Genomic DNA, 27,787 nt, shown 5'->3' with positions numbered 1-27,787 from the left:
GCACCTGGGTCTGTGCTACTGCTTTGTAGCCCCGTGCATTGGTAGCCATGGAGCTGCTGTGGCAAGGACAGTGTGTAGCTCCATGGGGAGAAAAGAGGATGTACAGATCCCTCTTTCTCTTCCCATCACCCAGCCCCAACTTTTGTCATCACTTGCTCTATGAGCTCCTGTGAATTCTTTGGTGTTCAGCCATGGCTTGTGATGGGATGGTCAGCAAACCCATCTGCTCAGGCTCCCTGATCCTGCACTTGGCATAGTGGGGTCTTGCTCAGTGGTAATTAACAATGTGCACTTCATTAGCACTTTCACCATGACTTTTCCGAGCAGTCTGTAAGTATCACACCAGTGCTTTCTTCCTTACCTTTTCCCACTTCACTGCTGAATTAATTCTTTCAGACCTCTTCCCAGAGGAGCTACCGCTCACTCACTGATATATAGGGATTTCTTAAAGCCCGGCTTTTTCTGGTTTTCATACCTGGCATATTGTTTCCTATCTTGCCCTGCCTTCCCTAGACATTTAACACTTTTCATTTCTTTTACAGTCCCTGTCTGATATTTTCTCTCTGTATTTTGTCATCCCAGTCTTCTTTTTTAGCTTTCCCAGTCTCACTCTTTTATACAGGAAAATGGAGTTTTGAGCATTCTTAAATCATCCTGGTTCTGCAGAACACAAGTTCCCAGCAGCAGCATCCTAGGTGCTGGCTAAAAATTATTCCCAAAAGCCTTTCATTCTTTTCTTTGAATGGAGGTTTTGGTCCTTTCTGTAGAACGTGGTTGCAGTACTGCAGAAGCTCTTGGTTGCATTTATGTTGAGAAGCCCAGGACTCTTCCATATGGACATCTGTGCAACCAAAAGGGAAATACTTTATTTTAATTATCCTAAGAGCCTTACAGAAAGTAATCTTCACAAGAACCCCAGGAACTGGGGTCTTGCACAGGTGGGAAAGCTGGCACACTGATGCTTAAGGGGGTCACAGGAGGGAATCAAAAGCAGAACTGGGATTGGGATTTTTGCACTGCTGCCTCCAGACATGTTGTGGGAATGTCTTCAACAGGTTTTCTGTTGCTTCAGTGCATGCACACCATCTACCCTCTACCAAATGCAATGGAAACTGCCACCAGGGATGGACAGCTGACAGATTTTGAGCAGTAGGTCTGAGGTGCAGCTTCAAGAGAAGCATGATTTATGATGACACATGGTACATATTATGATATATGACAAATAGGATACAATTTATGAAATGTATCCTTAGCTGACTAAAAAAAATCAATTACTTTCATCCAAGATTCCTGCTTGAAAGGATTCCTGTCTACAAATGGCCAAACTGAATAAAAGTTAACTGCTCTAATGTAGCAAGCTATTTGCCCTCACACCCCATTGTTGATCTGTGGCTTTGCACAGGGTGGGAAATATGTATGGGTCATTTTTAGCACTGACTTGTCAGGCTGTCTGCAAACTTATCTCGATGGGTTTTCCTGGGCTTTGCATCTCTGGCAACAGCCCACAGTGCAGCAGCAAACGAGGACTGGCTCTGCCCTTGGCTGCAGGCAGCGAGTTACGCTCCCTCCCGACACGGCTCTTCTCCCTTCTCTGCTGCTCAGGGTATGTTGGGGGTGTCTCTAGTGCTGCAGTGCTCTAGCTGAACAGGCATTCCTTCTTGTTCCAGATGAGATGTGGGACTTGGGCTAGTCTGCTTTAGGTCCTTGGCTATATCTGATGGTTACTGCAGTCAGTTGCTCTGACCTATCTGTGCACCAGTGGTCCCAAGCTGCTGGTTTGTACACAAGAAGCTGGGATGCTGCTGCTTGCTGAATATTGTCTTTTGAATCTTGCTGCAGAGCGAGCAAACCAGAGTATAGATTATCTGATCGTGTGGCATGTGGATTATTGCTATTCAGTCATAAATAAAACAAATAAATAAAGCCTGAGATGTGGTGTAGAACATGAACACACAGCCAGTCTGAGTGTTTGGCTTTTGCAGCTCAGGCCAGTACCTGCAGAACATAAAGGGTTAGTTATTCTTGCAGTAGCATGATTAGGTGCTATGAACACTAATGATCCAAAAAGCTCAGTTTTAGCTTACGTGAGAATTGTATCCAACTTTTTCATGCCTGTTAACTTTGCAGACAGCAGAGTTCCAACAGGAGGCAGAGATCCAGGCAACTACATGAACACTTACTGCAAATGCACGTAGTGTCTGACTAGACCTGTGGTCCGTGGTGGGGAGTTAGACAAGGTGAGACTGTAAAAGGCTGTAATTGTACACAGGAGATGGCAGTGATTGCTTTGAATGTGGAGCCATTGTCAGGAACACCGAGGGAAAAGCACTGCCTATTTGAGCACTCTTATCTCAAACTTCTGGCTAAGTGAAGTCAGGAAATGATTGGGGGGTGCTGTTGTTGTCTGTGCATTTTCACCCCTAGGATTTGAAGAAACTTGGGATTTTGTGCTGCCTTTGGCATGGCTTTGCTACCCTTTGCCAAGTTTCATTAATCAGCAGCCAGGGGTTACATGAAGGGTATGGTGTCTACCCGATGGGAATTCAAGGACCACAAGGAGAGGTTTCAGTAACGTTTGTTTAAAGGCACTTCAAGGTTTTTAAATTATTTTTGGCTCCTGAAACATAACTGCCATCCTTTAACTATTATCAATGGCAGTAGAGCTTCACATAATAACAGCATGCTGGGATCCATGAGAGTGTCAGACTGGCTTGCTGTTATATGAAAAATGTCACATCTTGCGGCATCTCAGCTCTTGATTTTTGTCTGGTTTTTAGCACTTTGGAATTTGATGCCGTCATATTATCAAAGGGAAAAATGTCTCAAATTAGAGCCTGCTTTAAACAGATGCTTTGCAGTCTCAGATAAGTACAATTTGTAGACATTACTCAGAGAAATTTAAATGCTGAATTGCTGGGATCCACGAAATTGCTGGGATCCACCTAAACTGCTGAATTTTTACTCCAGATTCCCATTACCCTGTGAGGAGATCTTTTCCTTCTGAGGCATTCCCCTCAATTTGCTGTTATCCCTGAGACTCTGGTGTCTTCTATGCTGAGCAGCAGCACTATCCCCTTGTCTTTGAGTCTCCTATGCATCACTGTTCCCAGTTGTGTGATGGTGTTGCACTTCATACATCTCTCTATGTGGACAGAAAGCCTTAATTATGACACGTTAAATGGAACAATATGTAGAGCCTGGGCTAAACTCTGGGATATTTTTAGTCTTTGTTGGCCTTGTCATGGCCCTTGCTGTATTTCTCTGGGAAACAGTTGCTGAGTAGCATCACTTAGCTTGTTCCACATAACTCCAGGCTCTTGGAAAGCCAGTTTCCTGCCAGGCTTGAGACTTCTGGGATGGCTGTTTTCCCAGTGGGAATGTGCCCATTTTAGCATATAAGACTTCATGCTTTATTAATGTTTTGATGAGTGTTTGGGGTGGAAAGGTAATCTCAGAATTAGTGATGTACTTGGGGGGAGTAAACCCCCAAGGTCATGAGTTTAAACCATGGCTAGGTTATGTGTAGCCAACATCTGCATCCCCAGACTCCTCTTGCAGAGCAATTGGATCACTGGATCACTGCTGTCGATGGTACCTGGTGCACAGATACTCCCCTGGAAAGAGACAAAAAGCATTCCTATGACTGGCAAATGAAAATGCTATATTTGGGTGGAGGACAGGGTGCCAAATCAGTGCCTCCATCGAGAAGCAGTCACCTTAGTGCCATGGTGGCTGACTGGGCTGGGCTGTCAGCTCAGGCAGTGTTCAACTCCACGTGCCAGGATGTTTGGGGAGAAAACTATGTTCTGGCTGGGGCTGTGGGCAGAGTCTGCCATGATGAGATGTCAGGAGATTTGGAGGAGGATGTTGCAAGGGCAGGGTGGGATTACAGAGGACATTGAAGAGCTGGGGTTATGGGGTGATTGAGCAGGGAAGGCAACCTTAGCTGGATCCTAAGGCAGCATGAGCATTGCTGCTTCCAAAACAGCTTGTGTGAAATGCTGTGGTGCAAAATGAGGGTGCATGAACCTCTGGGGCCAGAGAGCCAGAGACATGGCTCCACTGTCTGCCCAGCCCTGCCTGTCAGGGCCCCTGTTCCACAGCAGAATAGGCAGAAGGGCAGATGAGCCTGGGCTGCCTCCAGCTCGGTGCAAAACCTCCCCTTTAGCTCAAACCTGTTGTGCACTGAGATCTCTGGCTCTAAGCTGTTGTGGTTAAGTGCAGACACATGTTCTGCTCTGCCCATTGCCTCAAGCAATGGAAACTTCTAGCAAGTGGTTGAGGCAGCCATCTGGGAATGGTGATGTCTTAAACTGCTGTAACATGATTTGCTAGGGCTCCTCTGGTTTTTGAACGTATGGTATTTTTGCCTTTGCAATCACCTCTTTCTTACCCTGAGCACGAAAAGATTTTTTTTCCTTCTTTTTTTTTCCCTTTTTTTTTTTATATTTTGGTGTAATGAGAATTCTGAGTAACAATGTGGCTCCTGGTGCTGCAGGTTTATGAAGAAGAGAAAGTTATGAGAGATCGTATAAAGTCATGCTCTATTAGATTACATAAAAATTAAATAACACCATACTTCAGAGACAGAGAAGCACTTTTATTAGCTAAGAAAACACACATGAAATTTGAGTTTTACATGCAACAGCACACAGGGTGGGTAGCAGGACTAGGAGCAGAACAGACCTCTTCCATGTCTTAACACAGGGAGGGGAAAAAGAGAGCAGCTGAAGATCCTGAACAAGGAATTCTTCCTCTGCTGGGCAAAGAATTACATTAAGAATTAGAGCAATTTATTTTCTGCAGTCATTAGACTTGCTTAGCAAAAGCCAACCTTATATATTCTACTTTAAAACTAATTGTCCAGTTTTAAAACTTCTAAGAATCCAAGAAGTGAATTTAAGACAGAGTTTTTTTAAGAAGACACTGCTAGTCCCAAATTGAACCAAGACTTAGATTAATCACAATCTTCTGTGCAATAGAAGGCATTTGAGAATCCATCTAGTTCATGGGAAAGTGATCTTGGAAGAGCAACAAATAAATAATGTGACCTTTTGACTCTGCTAGCCCTGGAGCTGTGGTAAGTTTGCAGTCAGGCACTTGGTTCCAGACAGGAATTTTCATTGCTGCAGTGAAGTAAATCACCATGAGGAGGAGGCCTCTTTGGCCCTGTCTGCAAGGAGATATTTTCAGAGCTCTAATTCTCTGTGGGTGCCCCCTCCATCAGTGACAATGTAAATGAAAGCTGAATGGTAGACCTGCTCAGGAAGCCTGAAATAATGGCATCTTAAACTACCCTAGTTAAGGCAATACCAGAAGTGACAGCTTTATCTCTGCTGTGGTCTGCAGTGGGTTTTGGCTAAATCTCATCGGTATGGGTTGGATTCATCCCCGGGGCAGATTTAGTGAGGGAACAAAGGGTATCACAGTGCCTTTCAATAGCATCATCTTGATGTGGCACTTGTAGGACACATTCAGTTTGCCATTCATGTGCACATATCTTTAGCAGTTCAAAGAGGCTGAATTACTGATGGGAAATAAAATAACTTTTGGAAAAACCATTGGTTTTCATGATTATTAATTCAATGATCCTTAGAAACAAATGGTTTCTAAACTTTATGTTTGGGAAAGGTAATTTCTCTGAAATTAATGTGGCTGAATTTTGTTTCTTTGTTTTGCTTCTGTAGCCAGGCAGAGCTGTGTCTTCCTCAGTCACAGTTCACTTTTCAGCCTTTCCTGGAGCTATACCCTTGTGCAGAGGTTGTTTTCATGAAATTTGTGAGAACATACTTATCCTGGGAGCCTCCACTCTTCTCTGCTTTGGACAAAAGCTGGTCCATGAGTTCTCAAGTTAGTAGGAAGAAGAGAAAGTCATACTGCACGTTTGGTCTCATTTCCTTCGGAACCAGGCACAGCACTCATTTTTGTGTAACTATAGAAACGAGTGCTTTAAAGAAATGACCAGCCAGTGCAAGATTTGGGATAAAATGATGGTTTCTCCTGATGGGTCATCATGCAAAAGGGAATAAAAGGCCTGATTACCACTGAGGCTGCTTGAGGAGACAGTCCAACCAGGCTGGGTGTTGTTTTGTTCTGCTTGATTGCCATGGTCTCTGTGAGGGCTCAGTGTGACACACCTGTCATGTGAGGAGAGTAAGAAGGGTTTGTGCTCTGCGTAGTCATTGCCAGGTTGTCCAAGGAAAATATGGGGAAAACAACTTTTCTCAGCATTGCAGATCCTGTTGGCGAACCTTCTGCACCAACAGGCTCTTTCAGTTACTCTCTGATACAACTACATGAACAAGCATCTGTAGCCAATGCTCTGTCTTAGTCTTTGTGGGCTGTGTGGGCTCTGTCCTTACCCTCAGTACAAGACTAGCCATGTTTAACATGCTGAGATCCATGAAAATGAGTCTTTTTCCTTTAATGTTTGCAAAACTGGTGCTCTCATCACTGACCTCCCTGAAAGTCTATTATGGAATAATTCCTAGGACTCAGCTTCTGAGTAGTAGAAACCCCTGGAAAAGTACCACAGCCTCTGCTGCTGGCTGTAGAAATCTCCTCTCCTTCCTCAGCATATGTGCTCAATCTGAACCTGTAAAATGCTGAAAAAACAACAGCTATAAACTCACTTCTCTGAAATATTTCCTTTCCTCTTTTCATCCTCTCCCATCTGCTCTTTTCTTGTGCTTCCCTTCTTTTGGTGATGATAAAGACCCCCCATATTCATTCTGTGGTTTTCCTCTCCCTCAGGCAGCCAGTGAAAAGTACAAATAGTATTTGATGTAAATCAGAGTAAGATTCTGCTAGGTTCCCTCTGCCTGCACCCCTTTCCATGCTCTAGGCATCAGTATAATAAAGAAGGCAATGATTGTTGTTTAATTTACATTCTTTAAGGCAGATGCCTTTGACCTGCAAGGGATGGGAAAAGACTGGTCAGTGGCAATGTGTGGCACATCTTAAGTGTGGACTGAGGCTGATTTTTCATGTATTTTGTCAAAGACAGGCATGTACCCCTGCCTTCCTTCTGCAGATCATCCTCACCTGCCATACCCTCCCTTGTCATCTCTTTGTGGGCAGTGATTCATGGGCTCACCAAGAACACAGCAGCTGCTGCTGATTCCGGTTCCAGGAATGGTGATGACAACTGCAGTGCTGCTCCCCCACCAGCCGAGAGACACTCCTGTAACTGGCCAGAGCAATCACTCAGTGAAAGGAGACATCCTATGGCTGTGAGAGAGAGCTGTGCCAGGGATTTTCTTCTTCTATGCACACAAAAAGAAGCCAAACTAGAAGAGCTTTGGCCTGACCTGTCCTTGTGCTTGGGGAGTAGAGTCTAATTCCCCCACTCCGTTGTCTACAATATTTCCTCCTACACTGGCTCATTTCCCCATGAAGGAGTGAAGGGAAGAACAAGCTTGGTTCTGCCCCTTGTTTTCCCTGTAGGGTGGCTGCACACAGCCTGATGCTTAACGTTTCTTGCAGTGAAGTGGATACACTTCCCTCTGGCAAGACTGAGGGAACTGGAACTGCCTGTGCCACAATTTGTTCCTTGGATTCTGCTCACTGGGAAAGCTGGTGCCAGCCTTTATCAGAGCACATGATGTCTTACAATCAAGATGTAAGTGATTGCACTATTAGGATTTTTTTCCAAGTCAAAAATGGCCCTCCAATGATGTAAAATATTTCATCCTTAATCCTCCCATCATAGGTCCATTGTAGTTCTTCTGCTCCCTCAGCACATCTTCCATTTCATATACAAAGGTCCACCCATTCATTAATTTACCATGTTTTCTGTCTTTTAAATATTCCTTAAATTTCCATCACTGGGAATACATTTAATTGCCCTAAAACATTGTTGCCCTAAGCCTGCAACATGGTTTTGAGTCTGGTTTGTTGAGGCTTTGAGGCCAGACAACTTTATTTACAAGAGTGGCTTGCTTTGCAGATAAATCCTCCTTTTCAGAGAACATCTTTACTAAAGAGTTTCACAGCTGATTATGGACACAAATAACTCATCAGAAAAAGTTACTGATACTCAGTGCTTGGCAACCCTGAGTCATTATCCAGTTAATGCTGTGGCACCATGCATTTCCAGCTGTGTTGCAGTGGCATGCAGACCTCAGCAGCTGTTGCAGAGCTCATCAAATGGCTGTTGAGCATCATCCTTGATTTGTCATAAACCTAAAGGTTTCTCTGGGGAGTGAATGTTATCTCCTGCCACAGCCTGGCTACACTACAGTGATGCTCCGGCACTGTCGTTATCTTACATACACTGCTTGTTTGAATTCTTTCCCTCTCCCCTTTGCTTTCATTATTTTTCCTGTTTGTTGGGATAGTTGGGATTGGATTATTCATAGCTTTATGCTTCTAACTGGCTTGTCTGAAAATGCAGTCTGGTGTATACTTCGTGCTATCTGGCTTCATGTCTTCCTCTCCAGATGAGTTTATATTTTTAAAAAATATTTAGATGCCTACTAAGGAGGCACAGAACATTTGGTGAACTGCTCAGGTACACTGTCCTTACAAAGAAGAATGGAGTTTTAGGTCTAACTTATGGTATGGACAAAAGCTATGTTTTATGGAGGATTTTAGTGTTTGCACTTATTCTGAATAGGATCAAACACAGACAATTTCAAAACTGGAAAGGAAATTCTTAGGTGAGGAAGGGAGGAAACTTTGTGTGGAGTTCACAGAAATGCTTTGTTTTAAGAGATGTTTATCTTCAGATGCATAGTAAAGAGCAGAAGCAAAATCTTATTTCAGAATATTTTGTGCTTCTCAAAGCTTTTCCATGTCTGATTTTCCCTTTTTCATAACTTTCCCAGTTTTCTTCCATTTTTGGCTTTCAGACACAATTTTAGCAGAACTGATAAGGTGGCACAAATTGTTTTGGCTCAAGGAAAAAGTTTCCAAAGATTTTCTGACCACTTCAGCCTTACTGCTGCTGGAAACCCTATTTCAGTACTCATGTGCTTCCTAGAGACTTGAAAAATCCACCCCATTTTCTACTGTGAAAGGTGTTTTGCAGACACAAGAGATCACAGTTAAGTTTCTGATCCTGCTGGCCAGATTGCTTAAACCCTCTGTGCTTCACAAATTTTGTGATATTATGTGAACAACAATAAAGTTGTTTTTCTTTTTGGCTCTTATGATTGTCTCTGCAGGATCTGAATTATTTGCAGTGCCAAATTTCAGAGCCCAGCTTTTTAACTCAACCAACACCCCCTCAGTCTTTTAGTTTGGAAACACCTTGTTCAAGTCTCTGCTAAGTGGCCCTTATGTTTGTATGGAAACCTTATCAAAAGAGATGGAAGTCAGTCCTGGCCTCATCCCTTCATCTCTGAGAAACACCTTGATAACAGTATTTTTCCTCCCTTAAGTTGCACTGTAATTGCAAGAAATTTGCAGTGGTCACTTCCAGGAACACCCAAGTACTCATCATAGGGGAAAGTATTTGTGTGTTTTCACTGAGAATTGTTAATTTTGTGACTGTACTTCTTGCAAAACTTGCCTGTCACCATGATTGGGCTGTGAGTGTCCCTGTGATTGCTCTATAAATAGTCTGGGTGGACAGAGACCAAACAGAGCACTTAAACAGTAAGGACTTTTCTGTTGGGCCTGCTGGGTTTGTGCAGGTTGTCATTGTCATTGTCACTGCCACAGGCTGCAAAAAAATATTTTCAGCTGCTTGAGATAAAATGGGCAGAGGTGGAGACTTTGTGTTGGCTTGAAACACTGAGATTCTTTCAGGCCAGAAATGTTCTTTCTGCTGCCAGCCCCCTGAAGACTTCTTTGGCCTGAAGGCTCATGTGTTACAGCTTATATATTAGCCCAATAAAAGATTCACGATCTGCCTTGCCTTGCTATCAGTCCATCTCCTAAATAATGTTGCTGCAGCTAATGGTGGCTCATGTTTGATTTCTATCCAGGGTATTTTAAGGCTGCAAAACCATGTAGCAGGATAGGTGTCTGTCTCAGTGCTATCCTCTGCCTGTTATTATGTGTGTTTGTATTAATGACAAGATATCCTGCAGCATTAGTTGATTTAAATATTGAAAACAAATGTTCTCCTATTTCTCTGCCTTGGGGCTAGGAGTGATTATTCCAGCCCCTTCAGTGTACAGGAGTCTGCATCTGTTCCTCTGCATCTGCAGAGGTCTCTATTCTGCTGTGAGCCCAACATATGAACTCAGTTTGCAATTTCATCTGAGAAATGCTAAAATTGGCACCCAGTTCTGCAGGTACCTATACCAGCACTATCCATTGGTCAAAATCCTGCTTTACTTTAGAAATGCAGGTTTTTTTAGACTTGGCCACTTGGGTCAACATCCTTCTGCCTCTTCATTGTTTACATCTTGATGTTTCAGTATCACCAGGATACATTATTATGACCCTGGGATGCAAACAGTCCACTGCTGATGGTTTTTTTTAGTAACTTGGCAACCTTATCTAAAGCAAAGCAGACTCTTGAAATTGGGACATACTGCAATTCACAAGGACAATAAAAAGTATTTGTGGTAGAGAGTATTTTGCACATTTGAAATCTCTGTTGTATCAATCTTAATCAGAAAAGAGTGCCTGGAGCAAAAAAACAAATTGCTGTTTAATGTTTCTGATAAAAGTAGCATTTGCAAAAAAATACATTTAGAAATTGTATAACAGTTTCACACAGTAACCTTAACAATGTTGATAGTGTTGTTTATAAATATGTGGTTAGGGAGATATAAAATTGTAGATCATTGACTTATAATATCATTTTCCGAGCTATTTAGGTGTGTCGACTGAATGAATGTTTAGAATCCATGCAGCACCTGTAGTAAAAATTTGCATGAAGACCATATTGATTTCAGGTGCAGAGGAAACATTTCAAGGCAGAATAGATGAGCTGCTGGATTTATCTGTATTCTAAGTTGTGAGAATGCAGAATTTTCCCAAGGGACACCTTCTAGTCCTGATGTGAGCTGGTGCAAGGCAGTGGGAGGCATTGCATATGAGATGTATCGAACCACTGCAAGCTGCAGCTGTTGGGTTTGGTTCCTAGCCTCTCCTGTATATCCCAACAAGGCATTCCATGATGGGTTCTATCAAATAGCCTAATTTCTAGCCCTTCACACACGGGAAAGGTGCGCCCACAACTACACCCAGAGAGGCAGAAGTAGATGTTGCTCTTCCATCTGCTCATGACATGAATCTAGTCGCTTTTTGGTGGCTGTGTGCTGGTTTTGGCATTTGGGGGCTGCAGAGTTGAGATACCAGCAGCAGGAGAATGCACAGCCCTAGCAGAGCAGTGGGTCAAGGGAGAACCTACATCCCTAGTGAGCGGGTAGTGAAGAGAGCTGGAGGAAAACAAGAAAGCATGGGAGACATTGGTATTAGTAGCAGAGAAGTAACAGGAATTGCAGAAAGCTGATGCTCATGTGGTGATGTGACTTTTATGATAAAGTGCCTCAATTTGTCAAGATCATTTTGAACATTTTGTTTCTTCAAGCCAATGTCAAGATCTTTTTATGTCCTCAGTCTGGAGCTCATTAAGTGTATGACGCATGGAAAATTCTGTTTATCTCTTAATAATGTAATACTGGGGAAAACAAACTCTTAACCCCATTTTCTGTTGGATACCTTCTGTACTCCAAATTCCATCTATTTTATATATGTGCCCCAAAACATTTGTATATATGTCTTGCTGTGTCTCAGTGTGGATTTGAAAGTTGTTCTGTGCAGAAATCTCACCTGGGCATTGAGAACAAAATACATAAGCACAGAGCTCTGTCCACCTGAGATGGAAACACCCCCTCACTGCCAGTGTTAGAGATGGGTATTTCTCTGGAGGGAGATAGTGAAGGATGCAGTGCATTTAGGAGTTTGTTGTTGCCTTGCTTCAAAGTGAGGAGAGAATCAATAATTTGTTAGGCTGTGAGCTGACATCTTGTCTAAGTGCCAGCTCCGGTGTCCTCCAGGATAAGCTGCCAAAATGTCTGAGGGAGCAAAGCGGGATGTAAATTCCACAAGTCATTTTCCTGAAACTCTTATGTGGGAAACCTTTAGAAGCCTCTCAGTAAGGACAAAATCCTTCCAGGCTTAATGCTTGTTTGAGCAAAATTCCTTCTGAGGTCAGTAGACCTAATCCTGAAGTCTTATCACTTGTTTACCTTGATGGGATTTGAGTGTGTGTGGGGGGAACAGAGGGTCTTGGGACAGGGTGTGCTGGAAATGATTTCCTGGGACAAGTCTGCCAGGCTCTGCAGAAATGCATATTTGAAAGGAAGGCTTGCTTCAGTAAAAATCACCTTGGTTTCCCACTTTCTCAGCAGTGGGAGAACGGGTAGGTGAGGATCCATCTTTCCTCTAAAGGCTCTTTGGTGTCTGTGGGTGGCCCAGCCCCATCTTGCAGGGATGGTGCATCTCACAATTCCATGTGTGTGCTTCTAAAGTGGTTTGCATCTCAGACTTTCTTTTGCATCCTAGATGAAAAAAGCCCCCCATGCTGCCAACCCACTCATATCTTTTTAATTGTAATGTGGCCCATCAGAGTGATAAATAGTGTCAAATACAGAAGCAGATGAGAACTGAGATGTTGGTTTCTCTCATCCTTAAGCTGGAAAACAAGCTCTGGGTTTGCTGTTTGGCTCTGGGGAAAGAATCTTGCAGGGGGCTTTGGAGCAGGTCCTGGCTCTGTTTGCCCCATGTGCTGTCACAGTGAAACCCCATAAAAGGCCCCTTGTCCCTGCATTGCAAGTCATGGCGTGCCAACAGTGCCCTCAGCAGAGAATTCTCCTGCCTGTCTCTTTTCTTCCCCTCTTTCTCCTTGCAAATTGAAATCTATCTCCTTTATAACAGACTCAGCCTTTATTAGCCGAAGATCATGCCTCTTTATTAACCTTTCAGTAAGGCTACATCAGCTGAGTGAAACACCATTCAGCGGGGCATATGGTATCATAAAAGTCACCGCTGGTGTCACACAGCTGTGTACAATTTTGTTTGGTTTGAGGCTTTTTGCTTTTCAGTAAAGAGATGGAAAACGTTCTTTTCTTCTTTTCTGCTTTCTGGTGAGTGACTTATAAACAGTCTGTGTGAAATTGGCTCTGGAAAATATAATCAGAAAAATATATAGGCTGTTGCATTGTTTTTCTGAATTCCAGGTCATGGTACAGGGGAGATTCTGTGGTAAAGTTTCATTAAAAGTAAAGGAGGAACAATAAAAACTCTGCTGCTGATCCAGGGAAAGTAAAACTTTGTCAAGACAAGTAACTCTGGGCCATCCTGTACTTTATTCCCTGCTGCTTATCTAAAGTACATTACTTACATTCAATAGATTTCTACTTCTGGTAGTTTATAACTCCATGAGTTTAAGAGCCTTTGACTAATTAAGAGTAGAGAGATTTTTTCCATGCTGCCATAACCCTACTGGAAGAATAATATTCAAGTGTTTTGTTCTTTGGGGGCATATGAGGCCAAAATTACAAAGAAATGTCTGTGTAACTATACATATATATTTTTACTTACATACATAAATATGCAGATGTGTACATATATACACACATACATAAATATGCCAACATACACACACACACACACATAGATACATATATGTGCTCAGATTATATCTATGTCCATATCCATATTTGTTAAAAAAAAAAGGGCCTTAGAAGTGAACAGCTTTGTTGGGAAGAATGTGGGTGCTTTTATCAGTTTTCTAGATGGGTCTCTGGTTGGGTTTTAAGTTATTTACAAGTTAATCATGGAAAGATTTCAAGAGGTTTGATCCTACAGGTGAAGAAGCATGTGTGATTGTGTGACACATGTGACACATGCAGAAAGCAACTGGGAGGGGTGTCTGTGCTTAAACTGACCAGACAAGTTTTATTACTTCTGTCCATGGATGCTGATTTGAAATATGGAAGGCTTACCCTATTAAGGTAGCTCAGAAATGTCTTTCCAAAATGGGGTTTGGTCCAGGACCAGAGAAAGACATACAGGAAAGGATCACAAATGAGGAAACGAGTGTGTCAAATTGCACTTGAAGAGTGAGAAGGTAAAATGCATATGAAAAACAGCTGAGTTAAAAGAATGCGTAAATGAAGGGACAGGCAGCTCAGCTGAAACTCACAACTGGGTTAATCTTACTGGTGTTGGATGCCTAATTCCACAATAAATCCTGTACCCCACAGCTCAAGATTTGGAAAACTTAAGAGTTCTTAACTTCATTCCTGTTTGACATCATGAGCCAGTGCCTCTCACATCATTGTGAACCTGACTGATAGCTCTCTCCTAAGGCTTGGGCAGTACTGAGACCCATTGGGTTTTTAATTCCATGTATAGGTGTTTGTGGTCCCACCAGGGAACTGTCTGGTCTGAATCAGCAAATCTATCCTGAGATGAGTGATGCAAAATGATAGCAGTCAGGAAAAGAAGTATTTGTTGATGGAAGTTGTCAAAACACCACTCATTTTAGCGAAGGATCAAAACCAGCTTTGTTGGGATAAGAGAATTTACAAATGTGTCATTATGCTGTTGCTAAGATCACACCTCTAGCATCATGTACCAAGATCATGCTCTTAATGTCAGAAACCAGACTCCAAAGGACCACTGCACCATTAAAGGAGATACAGAAGCAGGAATGAATTTAGCCAGTTTCATCTAGAGAAACGCTTAATGGCAGGATGATCATCTTAAGGGTCATTTAATACCAGGAAAAGGAAATGATACATAACACAAGTAGTAACACAAAGAACAGTGAATTCAATTTAAAAAAGGGCAAATTCAAATTGGAAATGAGGCTAAACTTTTAGATGGTTAGGGGCTGGCAGAAAGGGAAATCATTTGCTTAATGAGGTAGTTATGACAAACTAGGTAGAAATACTTTGTTTTCCGAAATCAGCAAGTGCGACATTCAGTTTTTTCTGCCTGATACAGTGGGTTCAACAGCAGAGTCCAGTGGTGTTTTGCCAGCCTTGTTCATCATGACCATTAGTTGCATTAATAATCCATGTTTGAATAAAGGCACTATGGTGGCATTGTAGAATCCTTCTTGTTTCTCTAACACTGAAGAAAGAAATTGGATATTTTGTATCTTCATAATATGAAACCAAAACTTTAGTGTGCTGGGGTTGTACAGGTGATGGAGATTTACAGCCTCATGACTTTTGTGCCTGGTCAGAACTGTGTAATAGAAAGGCTGGGGGGGAACTCTTCCTCGAGTTATGGGGGCTTGGGTGCTTCAGGCTTCACTGTTTTGAGGACAGTGGACACCTCAGAGGTACCTGCTGGAAATCCTACTCCTGTATTCTGCTCCTGCTGTTTCCTTGAAGCAGAGCTGACCCCATGGCTGTTGTTACACAGTGGGTGATCTTAATTCCTGACCTGCAGGGCTTGCTGCTCCAAATGAGCCCTTGGGCTCCTGCCTGCTTGCAGCACGTTTTAGGAGCATGTCTGAAAACAGCCTTGTCTCTGTGTTGCCAGGAAGGCTTCATGGAAAAGAGACTACAAATGCATACTGCCAGAACCTCACATCAGAGTAAAAGTGAGCCAAATGTATTTCCAGTGCAAATTTACTGGAATTGGCGAACAGTGCAAGAACTGATGCTGATATTTAAATCAGTGATTCTGATACAATAAAGACAAATGATTAACAAAACTGTTTATCTTTTTGTAGCACAGATATACAGTTGATAGTTCTTGCTTTATTTTAAATATATTGATAGGCACAAAGTACCTATGATGAGGTTGCATAGGGATCCCAGATAACAGTTAATGATTGCCAACTGATGAGTTTTCCAATGTCTGAAAATGAAAGGGTAACATTCAGTGCATGGAAGTGGCTCCTATTGTCCAAAACAGCTGATGATTATTCTATTTAAGAAACAGAATTCTCATAAGGATTTGAGCTGATCAAAATTTAAAGCAGTTTTTCCAGAACCTTGATAATTATCAGGAAATGAATGTAAAACTGTGATCTCATGTCATTTGGAAAATTAATGGGATAATCTGATGGGCAGAGCTTGCTAGAGATCTGACTGTACACTGGAAAATAAGTCTTTAGGCCTTGGTCTCTGTCAACAGCAATGGAAGTGGAGAAGACAGAAGATTTTATTCTGTAATTATCTGAAATGAAAATGGGAGGTGTCCTAAAGAGAAATAGAGTAGTATTGCTTTCAGCAAGGAAAATAGGTCAGCCTAAATACTAGCACTGGTTGTTACATGCTACTGTGGATGTGTGTGTTAGAGAGCTCACTGGAAGATTAATTTATTCCTGTAAAAACATTGTTTTATGGAGATCTTCTTTGAGCTTTGAGATTTTCATTGAAGAAATGGAAAATTAACAGTTTCCAGCTACCAGAGAGTTTCAGATGGAAACCTCATTGCTAGTCAAGTTTCTTTCCCCAGTGCAAATACATAAACACTTGCAGGAAATCATCTGTACTGCTGTGGACATAGTTTCCTCTGCAATACAAATGAGTCCATTTTTGCAATATGTCCTGTCTCTTGGTTCTGCAGCATCCCTTACTGGATGTATAAGTCACTTTAGCTGTGAACTCTCACTCCAGTTGTGAGATTTCAAGTTTTTGCTTCTAGGTTTCTGTTGCAATCAAAAGTTTGTATGTTGCTTGGAGGACTTGCTACCCCAGTTGCTCTCAAATCTTCTCTGCTCTTTGGTGAAAATTAGTAACAAAGCATGTGATGTTCTGTGGAAACAATGGCAGCAGTTGCACTGGCAGTAAATGTCAAAGAAAGAAGCTGTAAAGGAAAGTAAATGTGAATTATCGGGAGTCAGCACAAGAGATTTTGCTGCAGTAACTCAATCTTTTTGGCTGGGGATAGTCACAGATTTAATCCACCATCATATGAGGCATTGAAGCAGTTGAACAATAACCTATGAAAGTTATACTGGTAGTGTTCCAGGACCATAGGAAAGATAATACTTCCACAGTGTTTTGCCAAAATATTTTTGGACCTATATAGCACATGACAAGTGTTTATCAACTACTGTGTAGCATGTACTGGACCCAGCTATGTAACTGATTCCAGCTTTAGTCTTTTGTGCTGTGACATTGAGTTGCTCCTTAGGGTGCAAATGCCAGGTGGCCTTCCCCTAGCAGATCCTATCTTCATCCCTGTGTAAAATGGGCAATGCTTTATGGGATGAGGAAAGTCTTAATTGTATTGTTAAATTAAGGAACTTATTTAAAAAATCTTCTCTCCTTTAAGTAGGTGTCAGTCACACTTTTTGGTTAGATACCGTAAGCTAGTTCTATGTTTGCTTTGGGTCTGCAGTTGAACAGAGTAGTTCATCACTGGGGGAAACACGTCCTTCTTTATAACTGTTTATAACTCTTCATTTTATCTAGGCTTGTCAGTGTCTGGCAGATTCTCCATCCTCAGTGCCATTCCTCTTCAGCTCACTAACAGAGCCATCATTAGCCCTGCATATAGTGGCAGGCTTGGGATTTCATTACTTTTCTGAAGTTTCCTTCACTCTCTCCTGGGTTTTCTTTGAAATTTATTTTCATTATAGGTGAAAAAGGATGTGTTCTGCTCTGAATCTGGTCTTTGCTCTGTTCTTAGCACTTGTAATTACTACAGGACTGCACTGACCTGCAACTGTGCTTAACATTTCTGCTTGGAAAAGCATTTATGAGATGCTGGCATGTGCATCTCATTTTGATAGGTTTACTTGCACTGTTTAGAACAATCTGAGGAGATTTATAATCGCTTGTTTTGAAATACAGACACAAAGAATTAAATAAAGGCTTTACAAGTAATCTCTTTTTTCCTCTAGCCAAAGCAGCACTGTCATGTTTTCATATATCAACTTATTTAGGGTCAAAGTTTGACATCTCTATGAATTTGATAGGCATATATAAGTGCTGCATCTGAGTAGTTCACAGAGGGATTTGGCACTTTGATTTTTAAATGCAGTGCCAAAATGTGGAGAGAAAAGTGTAGCTTGATTAGAATGGAGCCCATGCAATGACAGGAGGTAAATTTTCAGCAAAAATTACTGTGAGAGGAGACGATGACTTAGGAAACCAATTGCAATTAAAATTGTTGTAACTGAGTTGATACTGGAGGCAGAAAACTGCTTTTGATATTTGCTAGCTAGGCAGAAACTGAGAAAATATGTGTTTTCTGAGAACAGAGATATGTAGGAAAGATGGCTTATATTTAAAACTCTACATAGGGACTCAGAAAATTGACTTCAGTTCCTTTCCTGGCTGCCTCACAGGATGCCTCTGTAGTCTTGGGGACGATTACAAAGTTTTCACCATATGTTTATGCTGCATCTAGTGATCTGGAGCCCTCATTTTAGTTGGGAGTTCATGAAATTCTACCCTACCAAGTAATATTTACTTACTTGTGTATACCAGAAAGTGAAAATAAATGGTCTTTGGAAAAATTAAACTGAGTCATATTTACACTGAATAGGGATTCTGTCTCTGGGTCGGTGATGGAAGAAAAGTAGGCCCTTCAGAAATTATGACATATCAGACTCAATGCTCAGACCCAGAATGGGATGATTTAAATTGTTTCAAAAATTTTTGTGAGGAGGGGAAAGGGAGAAGGGGAGGTGATGCTTACTATGAAGTTTATGAGCTATTTTCCCAGGATCTTTGTCACATAACTCAGCAAAGAGGAAGGACGTGAAGTAGAGAGATCCTTCCTCAAAGAGGACTTTGTAACACCATTATTTGTGTCAGCCAAATGCAGATGCACTTCTTTTTTAATGAAGGAAAAATTTGCCCTTTTTTTAAAATAGATAAATTATCCACAAACAAGGTTATGTGAAAATAGAAGGAAGAAGTCCAACGAGGCATGCCAGAGAAGGAAGTTTGCAGAGTCCAAGGGATTCAGAGAAGCCTGCAGTGGGACTGTCTCTGAGAGGGAGCGTTTACATCACCCATTCTTGACGGGTTTACCTTCTGGGACTCTGACCTTGGACTGCTGCCGGGACGTTTGTCTTGGACTTGTCCTCTGGGCTGGTGAGTTAGTGATGGAATGACACACGTCTGTGTTGGGCTGAAACATGATATTTTCAGATGGCTCAGTGTGAGGGGTTTTGGTCTCTGATCATTCTGTCTCCTGCTCCAGTGATGAGAGGATATGTCAAGTAGTTAAAGCACAAATCTGGGAACTGGAAGACTTGTCCACTGTTCCTGAGGCTGCCACAGCCTATTTGTGATTCTGGAAAAGGCAAAGAATGACAGACATTAGATGCAGCATTTTCCAGTGGCTCAATGACTTAACTCTGCTGTCATTAGACTCAGTGGGACTTTCTCTCTTGACTTTGTTAGAAACCTTATATTTCCGACTGTCTGTAAAGCATGTATGTTCTTCTAATAATGTGGTTATAAATGAATTGCGTGCCTGATGCAGTAGGGAATTGATGCAACTTTTTTGCTGCTGTATAATGGGTGGGGAAATCACAGTTAACTAAAAAGGTGGGTCACTGCTGCAGGCCCTGGCGATATACAGCTTCAAATCCAAAATAGTGTTGGTGTATTTTGCCAGAGTCCATTGTTACACATGAACCTACTACTTCTCAGTTACTCAGGGCACATAGATGTGATGTAGTATAAGCAGGGGAATGCTGAGTGGAAATTGATTAGTTTGGTCCTAGAATATATCCCACAAAAGCTCAGCAGATTTTCCACAGGAGCGCTACAAGAAGGTACTATTTATAGTTTGTGCTCATTATGTGCTGTCTGAAACTAGGAAGAGTTTCCACTTTGGAAAGGTTGTAATTTCAGTTTGGAAAAAGGAAAGACATTTTAAAATTCCTTATTGAAAATTATTTTTTTATTTAAACAGAAATATGAAATGTTTCTCTCTGATTTTGTAGAATGATGGACCCAACACAAGAGTTTTTCAGAACAACCGGTCTGGTCCGATCATATTGATTCATTTGCCTTTGGTCTGTCTGGCAAAGACATATGGGTCCAGAAAATGTTTTTCCATGGGAAGTGTCAGTTTCAGTCCTGCAGACAGCTCCCAGGCTGGGAGTCCTCTGAAAGAGAGGAGACGTGAAGGAGGCTGCAGGAATCAATCAATCAAGTGGTGCCATTAGCAGGCAACAGTCTGCAGAGACGTGTTCAGAAAGCCCCAGAAATCCCAGATACACTGTTCTTTTGCAGATTGCTATACTGAGCAAAACTTGGTCATCTCACAAGGGAGAATGGGATCATATGGCCTAACTCTGCTGCTGGACAAAAATACACATCCAGAGCGATCAAGTGCCACAGTGTCTAGAAAAAAGATATAGGCATGTGCTCCTTATGCTCCAGAGTCTTGCTCGAGCAAGTCTCTCCTGTACCCTGGCCAGTCTAGGGGCAGAAGAATGTTATTTTATTGAGTACTGTTTGACTGCATATCAGGGATCCTAAAAGCCCTGTGAGTTTGATGTTAAACTTTGCTTGGACTTCCAGTACTTTGGTTTGTGGCATGGCTGGGGGTCACTGGCCTGTAAAGCCCTGGCCCTGTTGGCTCTTTCACCCGTGTCCTGCAGCGTGAGCTGGTGGGAAGCCGAGCAGCCAACAGGACCAGCAGCACAGGCTTGGTCCCCTCGCATCTCTACTTTGAAAGACCTGGCAAAACTAAAACACTGGATGTGTCATTGTCAAGAGATCAAGCTTTAATCAAAAAAGAGTCATGCTGGAGATTTCCTGGGCAGAGCTGCTCTCAGTGTCCTGGGTCTGGCTGAAACAATGTGAATGGTGAACTTGGCTCAGTGGCTTTTACTTCTTTGATCTTCCTTGTCCAGACTGGTACATTCTGCACCAAAATGGTGCAGCTGTACTCTTTGGAGGAAGAATAGGAATTTTATTTAACTAAATATGTTTGCAGTCATTTCTTGTCTCTCCTTGAATTCTTTTCATATTCATATTCATGGATTTAGTGCTCATCAGAACAAAAACTATATGTTAAAAAGATCACCTGTCCCTTAAAAGGTCTCTTGGAGTAGCCAAAGAGGGGGAAAAAAGTAATGAACAGCAGCTCCCTCTGAATTTTTGACTCATCTATTCACCTAAATTAATCAGTGATAAAGAAAAGTGTGCAGCTTGGTGTGACCGTCCAGGACACTCTCTCTGGCTTCATGAGTTACCCTGCCTTGCCTGCATATCCAGTGTGCTCTGGTGTGAGATTATGCTCTGTCCTCAGGTGCCTGCTATACTTAATCCTGTGTAATCAGACTTAATTCAGGACTGATGTTGGCTATGACAGAAGACTATTTCCAGGCAGCTGTAGGTCTAGTTTAGGCCTTTTAGGATCAAACTTTCATCTCCAATTTAAATACACTGAAGGAAAGAGTTCATCTTTCACAGCTCTTGGAAATAGAACCTAGAGCTAAGTATTGTCTTCGAACACTATCCCGGGCCCTGCCTCTGTGACCTTCCATGGATATGTACATGCTTTTGGTGACAGTCTTAAGTTAATAGTCATGGCTGTGTATGGAAAAGGCAGGAATAAAAATAATGCCTAACTTCAGGGTGTTCTTGCAAGCAATAGTGTCTGGGAAGCATCGGCTGGTAAGTTGGGGTTTCCCCCTTCCCCCAGCTGCCACTGGTCTGCTGTAAAATTCTTTGCAAATCATTCACCTTCTCTGGAGGCTCAGTTTAGCTTTTGTGCAGCAGGAACAATGATTCCATTCAGCTCTGCATCCACAGTGGTGATTGCACGGGGCTAACGAGCAGTAATGCAGCCTTCAGGGAGCTGCAGTGCTGAAGCCACTCTAGTGAGTGTTTTGTGCTGGAAGAAGAATAGATCCTTAAAATATTTAATCAACAATTGCTGGGTATATATACCCCCACTTCTGGATTAAATACTCTTAGTGATTTAGGACTCTGTTATGTCTTTACCTCTTTTGTTTATCTCATGTTCTCCTCAATTGGAGCTTCACTTTAAACGATGATAAAGCACTTTAACCATGCCTTTGCTGGCTGTGGTTGTTAGAAAATCTTCTGCATATTTTTAATAGTTTTAAAATAGTGATTCCATTCTCACTTTCTGAACTATCTAAACTTTTTTAAAAGGGAAACAATAATGAATTTCTATATGGGTTATACCTTGTAAAAAGATTATCTCCATTTGCTCTTTTTAGAAACTTTTCAGAAGGGAAGGCACTGTCCCAATGCACAGAAGCAATTTTTCTTTTCAATGGATCCTGTGACTCAAATCTAAACCTTTGCTCTCAGAGGAACACTTTTCAAATGTTTACTTAATGCTTGATTCCTGATAGGCAGTCTGGAGAAAAAAACAGATGAGGTGTTACTCCTGAAAGTTATACTGCTTTATATTGTTTGAAAGGCAGAGATTGAACTGATTTGTCTAGCAGCTTGCCTTTTCTCAGCTGGGGGAAAAAGTTCCTTTGTAGCTCAGGCTTTTATCAACAGTCTAATAAAAGTGTTTTATATATATACATTAAAAATCATACAACATATAAAGCCTTTTATCTTGATGGCTCCAAAGTAGTTGACAGATTTGTCAAGTAATTTGTCAGCTACTTTCCTCAAAAGTTATCTCTTACTCCAGAAAGTTATCATGGAGGTATTTCTATGGTTGGTGAAAATATTCCTGCTACTGATAGCTTTGAAACAACAATCAGATTTGTAATGCATGCATTACAAAATTTTAATCTACAATTTTTGTAAATCTTTTCCTAGCCCTTTTTCCTAGCTGAAGCAGGTTTTTGTGGAAGGGCAAAACCCGCATGAACTGATGGGGATGCCTGCTCCTCTGTGGCACCTCTGGACCCATCCCAGGCTTGGAGAGGACCTTCTGGGCAAGAAGTGAGTTGTCTTCAAGGGCCTAGTGAAATTCTTCACAGCAATTTGCCCTTTACCTCACTAGTGACACCATGACCTTCCATGGCCACTATTCCATATAAGCATGATATATCAGCAGTGTTTGCCTCTTCTGGAAGGGCTCTGGGTACACATCCCACCTGCACACACACTCTGCATCTGGGATGCTTCACCAGAGGATCCCTTGCCTCCTGGACCTTTCCCCTGCAGGTTGTTGCCCACCTCATGAGCAGACCGGTTGTTGAGCTACCTCATGAGCAAACTGGTTACAAGGTGGCTGAGGTTTCGTGAAGGGATCCATGGCAGGAGTGTGTTAATGGATTCAATGCTATTTGTTGGCTCCAGTGGATTTCGCTGCGCCCTTGGCGTGTTCGTGCTTCCTGTACGAAACTTGGCTGAAGGAGCCAGAACTGCAAGACATCATCCCAAATTCCAGCTGGGATGCGTAACTTGGCTACATGACACTCTCCTCTCTTTACCCCCCTTAACTACTTCCCATGTTAAATAGTTTCTCAGGACTCAAAGGGGAAAGAGGAAATAATCTCCAGGCCAATGATTCTCATAAGTAGAAAAATTACATAAATAAATTAGCAATGATTAATAGGAAGAAATTGTCACTTGTCTCACTTGCCTGGAAGCTGTAGCTTGCTGAAATGACAGTCTTGGTGTTGGGGGTTTGGGATGCAGAGAGTGAATGATGGGGGTAGGGATTTATTTCATATATATTTTCAAATTGAAAAAAAAAGTGTGATTTATTTTTCTTTGCTGCAGCTTGCTCCAAATTTTCAGTTTTACATTAATAGCTGTGGGAACAGCAGTTCTTACTGCCATATACTCTTGCTATTAACACTGTGTCTGGTTTGACAGCGCATCTCTCAATTTATTTTTTTTTTATTCCCCTGTGATCATAAAATATGTATCAGCCTTCCTTTCTAATCTCCTTTGGCATGTCCAGCTAGCTATTTTGTATCTTTCCTCTGTTTGAATTTGATTTTTCTAGCAACATATACTTAATCAGAAAAAAAGAAACCCTCTATTAAAACTCCCTTTTTTAAAAATTTGAAACCTGATTGAGTTCATATTTAATGGAATGATTTCTCCAGTAGCCCCTAACAGCTTTCTACCCAAAATGTTTGCTTCACTGATATTTTAATTGCTGTAATAATCAGCATTCTGAGTACGAGGTCTTTCCTCTAGCTCAGTAAATCCATACTGGCTGAGTAAAGCATGTCTGTGATTTATGTGCAGATAAACAGCTTTGGATCCTATCCAATCACTTCATCAGTTTTAATTCGGCTGCCTAATCAGTAGCAAACAGAAGGATTGTTTTTTGCTGGTTTGGTTGTTGGGTTTGTTTTTTGGTTTTTTGTTTTTTGGTGGTTTTTTTTGCTTTATTTTGTTTTTAACAGGGTTGGGGGTGTTAATACAGGGTTTGGCATGTTCTCCAGAATAGCACAAATAGCTCCGCATTTCTCATCATCTTTGTGTCACAATCAGCTGTAACTTTCTGAAAGAGTTTATAAGCAGGGGATGAGATGCCAAGCTGTGCCTTTGGGCTTTTGGTGGTATCTAAGGAACCAGGCAGATATGCAGTCTGAACAGCAAGTCTGCTCTTATCTCATGGTTTATAAAGGACTTCCCTCAGATGCCCGAGAAAAGTGGAAGAGCTCATACAGAAGCAGATTTTGTTTACTCTCTGTGTTTAGGGGTTGATGCCTTCAAAATAATTTCCACAGCAATTATTATACTGCAGTTGCTGTTTCTTACTATAGGCAAAGTAGGAGGTGGGAGGTGCAGGGGACACTGTGGGGAGCAGCTGTGCAGGAGTGGGACAGCAGAGCCCACTCCCCCTTTGCACCCTCAGCCTTTTGCTTGCTGCACAAGCCAGAGGGCTCCAGATGATTCCCGACTGAGTCTCTTTGAGATTAAGGCTCATGACCACAGTTCCTGACCTCATTTTTGTCTAAAATAACCTAAGCAAATGCCTGTTAAGGTTAAAACACTGCACCATTTACATTATCATCTATTAGTGCCATGTGTCAAGAGGTGAAGCATTCTCTGATTTATAAGCAGCCTCTGAAGGATTACAGAGAGCAACCCCATTTTGGACATCAGATCTAGGGCAAGCAATACCATCTGTAATAGCAAAGCTTACCTAAAGAGCTTAGAATGGTTTGAGTAACAAACCATGGCTGTGTGACTATGAACTTTGTCAGCTCTCCTGGCTGCCTCATTTCAGTGTGTAACTATGCCTGGCCACTCCATTTACACTGGGAAACTTCAAGAGGTATTAGTAGCTCTTCCTCTGTATCTGCTTTTTTCCTGTTTCATAGCAGCACTTCTATGCAAGCAAGGAGCAGGCTTGGGAAACCTGTGCTCGGCTGTGTGGCTACCACTGGAGTATTTACAGGGCAGATAGGCTGGGGAGGGGATACTGGCATTGCTGCTGCATCTTCTTGGGGGTTCACATCACAACCCAGTTGACACACGCCACCTTTTTTTCATGTCAAGTTAAACCCTCCCAGCTCTGTGTGAAATTTCACTCTTACCAAGAATCTCAACCAGAGCTGCTCCAGTAGAACTTTTTGGCTCAGCCTTAATTCCTTGCACACACCCATAGCTGTAGGGGCTTTAAATAGACTTTTGAATCACAAAATTTAGAGAATTAGGCTGGGCTGGAGGGAAGGGCAGGGCACTGGGTATGTGGCATTTTGGGATCAGTTCTCTGTGCAAATGTGGGTGTCCCAAGAGACCTTGGGTGAGGTGTGTAATCCATCTGCTGTGTTGGATTTTTTATACCTTGCAAAAGGGCAATAACACCTTGTTGCCTTTGACTGGCAATGAAGAGAGAATAAAACCCATTAATAAATAGAAGACATTTAGACCCAGTGGTGGTTCTGGTGCAGCTCCACCTCCACTAACAGCACTTAATGGGCTTTTTATCTGCAATGCTCAAAGAGTTTTCAAATATTATTTGGCAGCATGTGTGGAGGGGGAAGTTTGGACATTATACTGTTGTTTATATTATGTTGCTTCTTTTTAATTGATGACAGCCTGTGGAGGGACTACCAGGCTTGGGATTCTCCTGGCTTTGACTGAGCACAATCTATAGCTTTGGTTCCCTTAAACTTAACAGGAGCTCTGAGCATTCCTGTTAAAATTGATGGGAAATGAACTTCAAGAGTCCTGAAAGATTAAGACTATCCCATCTGTCTATCTGCTGCTTTAATGGAGAGATGAGAAAGGTTTCATGCTGTAACCCGGCAGGGAACTCAAATGTCTGAGAAGAAATTTCAGGAGAAGGCTCAGTGTCTTGCAGATCAAAGGGTTCATTTAGGGAATCCTCTATTCTCTAGCCAAAGGGAGCTATTATGTTTAGAGAGGCAGTGTGCAGACCAGAATTCTTCTGCTGATGAAACGTAGAGTTTGTGCTGTCCAGTGGCTTTCTGTATAGGAAAGACTACCTGCCAGTCCTGGAGGTTTGAGCTAACAGATGGATCTTGTTTTGTCACAAGCTGGTGTGCTGGGCTCTGATCTGCCTCCTGCGATATCACCAAAGGAGCATTTCCACTGTCACCATTTTAAAGAAGCAGAAGTTATCTGATAGTGAAGACTGGGTCCTTTTCTGGGTGCTCTGTCACCCCTGGGTTCCTTTGGGTGTCCCAACTCCAGGATTCAGTCCTCGTAGTACAGCTGCAGAAATGTTCACATCTTCATCCCTTTCCTATTTCTTCCATGAGGAAAAGACTGATAAGAGAAGAAAGGAAATGTGAAGAGTCTGTATGTGTGTTAGTCTATGTTGAAAGAGAGGACTGTGAGAGCCTTTTCTGGGTTATGGAAATGTGATGAATAAGGTTTCTTGAAGGAAACAATTGCTTCAGTCCTCTCAGTGAACTGTGTGACTGGTTCCTCTGTTTCTGCAGTTTGGTTTTTTTCAGATGGTGCTACATTTATCATGACTGGACTTTATAATGTTTTTTCCTATTTTCCCTTTTTACCCTCCCTTTCCCTTTTTCCCTTTCACTTTTCCTGATTCATACTGTATAGAAGCCATTGTTCAAAAACTAATTACCAGGGTGGTAAGAAGTCTGCCTATGGCTAAAGCCTGATGGCCTGTCCCTGAGGGCAACACCTTAACCTACAGAAGCCTTCTGGCATTATATAGAATTTTGTCAGATCAGATACTAGTTTCCCTGGAAAAAGCATTTTGTCCTTTTAGTATCTCTGTTCCTTGTCTATGATGTAGCGTTAGCAGCATGTGCTCCTTCTCAGGAGCACAGTGAGGAAAAACCCATCTGGTTTGTGAATGCTCAGACATTGCTCTAATGGAAGCCATGTAAATAACTAGATAAATTATTTCATTGAGTTTGTCTGTCGAGCATAATGGGTAGCAGGGTCAGAATCTCTTCACAGTGATTCATTTCTTACTGGCTGAGTGGGATTTATGCTCACAAGCCATTGTACAGAAGTGTCCTCCAATTTTTGCTGTCTCTGTCTTTTCCCTGCCTACACTTTTTGCTCTTTGATCTCTTGCTGGTGAGCTCCAGGGAGCAGAGACTACCACAGCCAATGCCTGCACTGTGCTCAATGCAAAGAGTTCAGGCACAGGGTAGGCTTTGAGGTGTTGCCATAACTAAAGGATAAATTAGCCCAAGCTAATCTAGAATTTGTTAGAATTTCTCATAAATTTTGCCTTTTTACTTTCAGGAGACTGTTGTGGGGTTTGGATAAGACACAAGGGTGAAAACAGTGAGAATAACCTTTCAGATGAGAGTTTCTTGAGCAAATTTGTTCATTCTGAGGTTTGCTTTTGGTGTTTCAAAGAGGGGGTTTATGGCTCACAGCCAGCGTGTAGGCTCTCTGCCCTGCCACGCCTGCTGTGAGACTGGGGGCAAATCGTGTAGGCTGCACTCACATCATCTGGCTACAACTCCTGCATTTACTTGAGCAGTTCAAATAATTCTGGACTAACCTGAGCACATCTGTAG

General features: G+C 42.0%; 1 protein-coding gene and 1 long non-coding RNA gene across 6 annotated transcripts in view; one reads left to right on the top strand and one right to left on the bottom strand.

Annotated features, from left to right (window-relative positions):
* SEMA5B (semaphorin 5B) overlaps positions 1 to 27,787 on the top strand; it is a 268,694-nt gene that overhangs the window by 55,002 nt on the left and 185,905 nt on the right. The window contains exon 2 of one of the 5 annotated variants that reach the window (XM_064435012.1): positions 18,758 to 18,980. The exons of the other annotated variants lie outside the window; for them this stretch is intronic. The gene's annotated coding sequence lies outside the window, so the exon portion shown is untranslated. The remainder of the gene's footprint in view (positions 1 to 18,757; positions 18,981 to 27,787) is intronic. 5 annotated transcript variants of the gene reach the window in all.
* LOC135309461 (uncharacterized) lies at positions 628 to 3,128 on the bottom strand. Its single transcript, XR_010369726.1, has 2 exons — positions 2,979 to 3,128; positions 628 to 841 (listed from the first exon to the last, which is right to left on the bottom strand). It is a non-coding gene; the product is annotated as an uncharacterized LOC135309461 (long non-coding RNA).

This window comes from Passer domesticus, chromosome 10 (genome assembly GCF_036417665.1).
Source record: "Passer domesticus isolate bPasDom1 chromosome 10, bPasDom1.hap1, whole genome shotgun sequence".
In the NCBI taxonomy this organism is placed as follows: Eukaryota; Metazoa; Chordata; class Aves; order Passeriformes; family Passeridae; genus Passer; species Passer domesticus.
The sequence above is the reverse complement of the archived record's forward strand: the minus strand, read 5'-3'. Positions and strand labels throughout refer to the sequence as shown.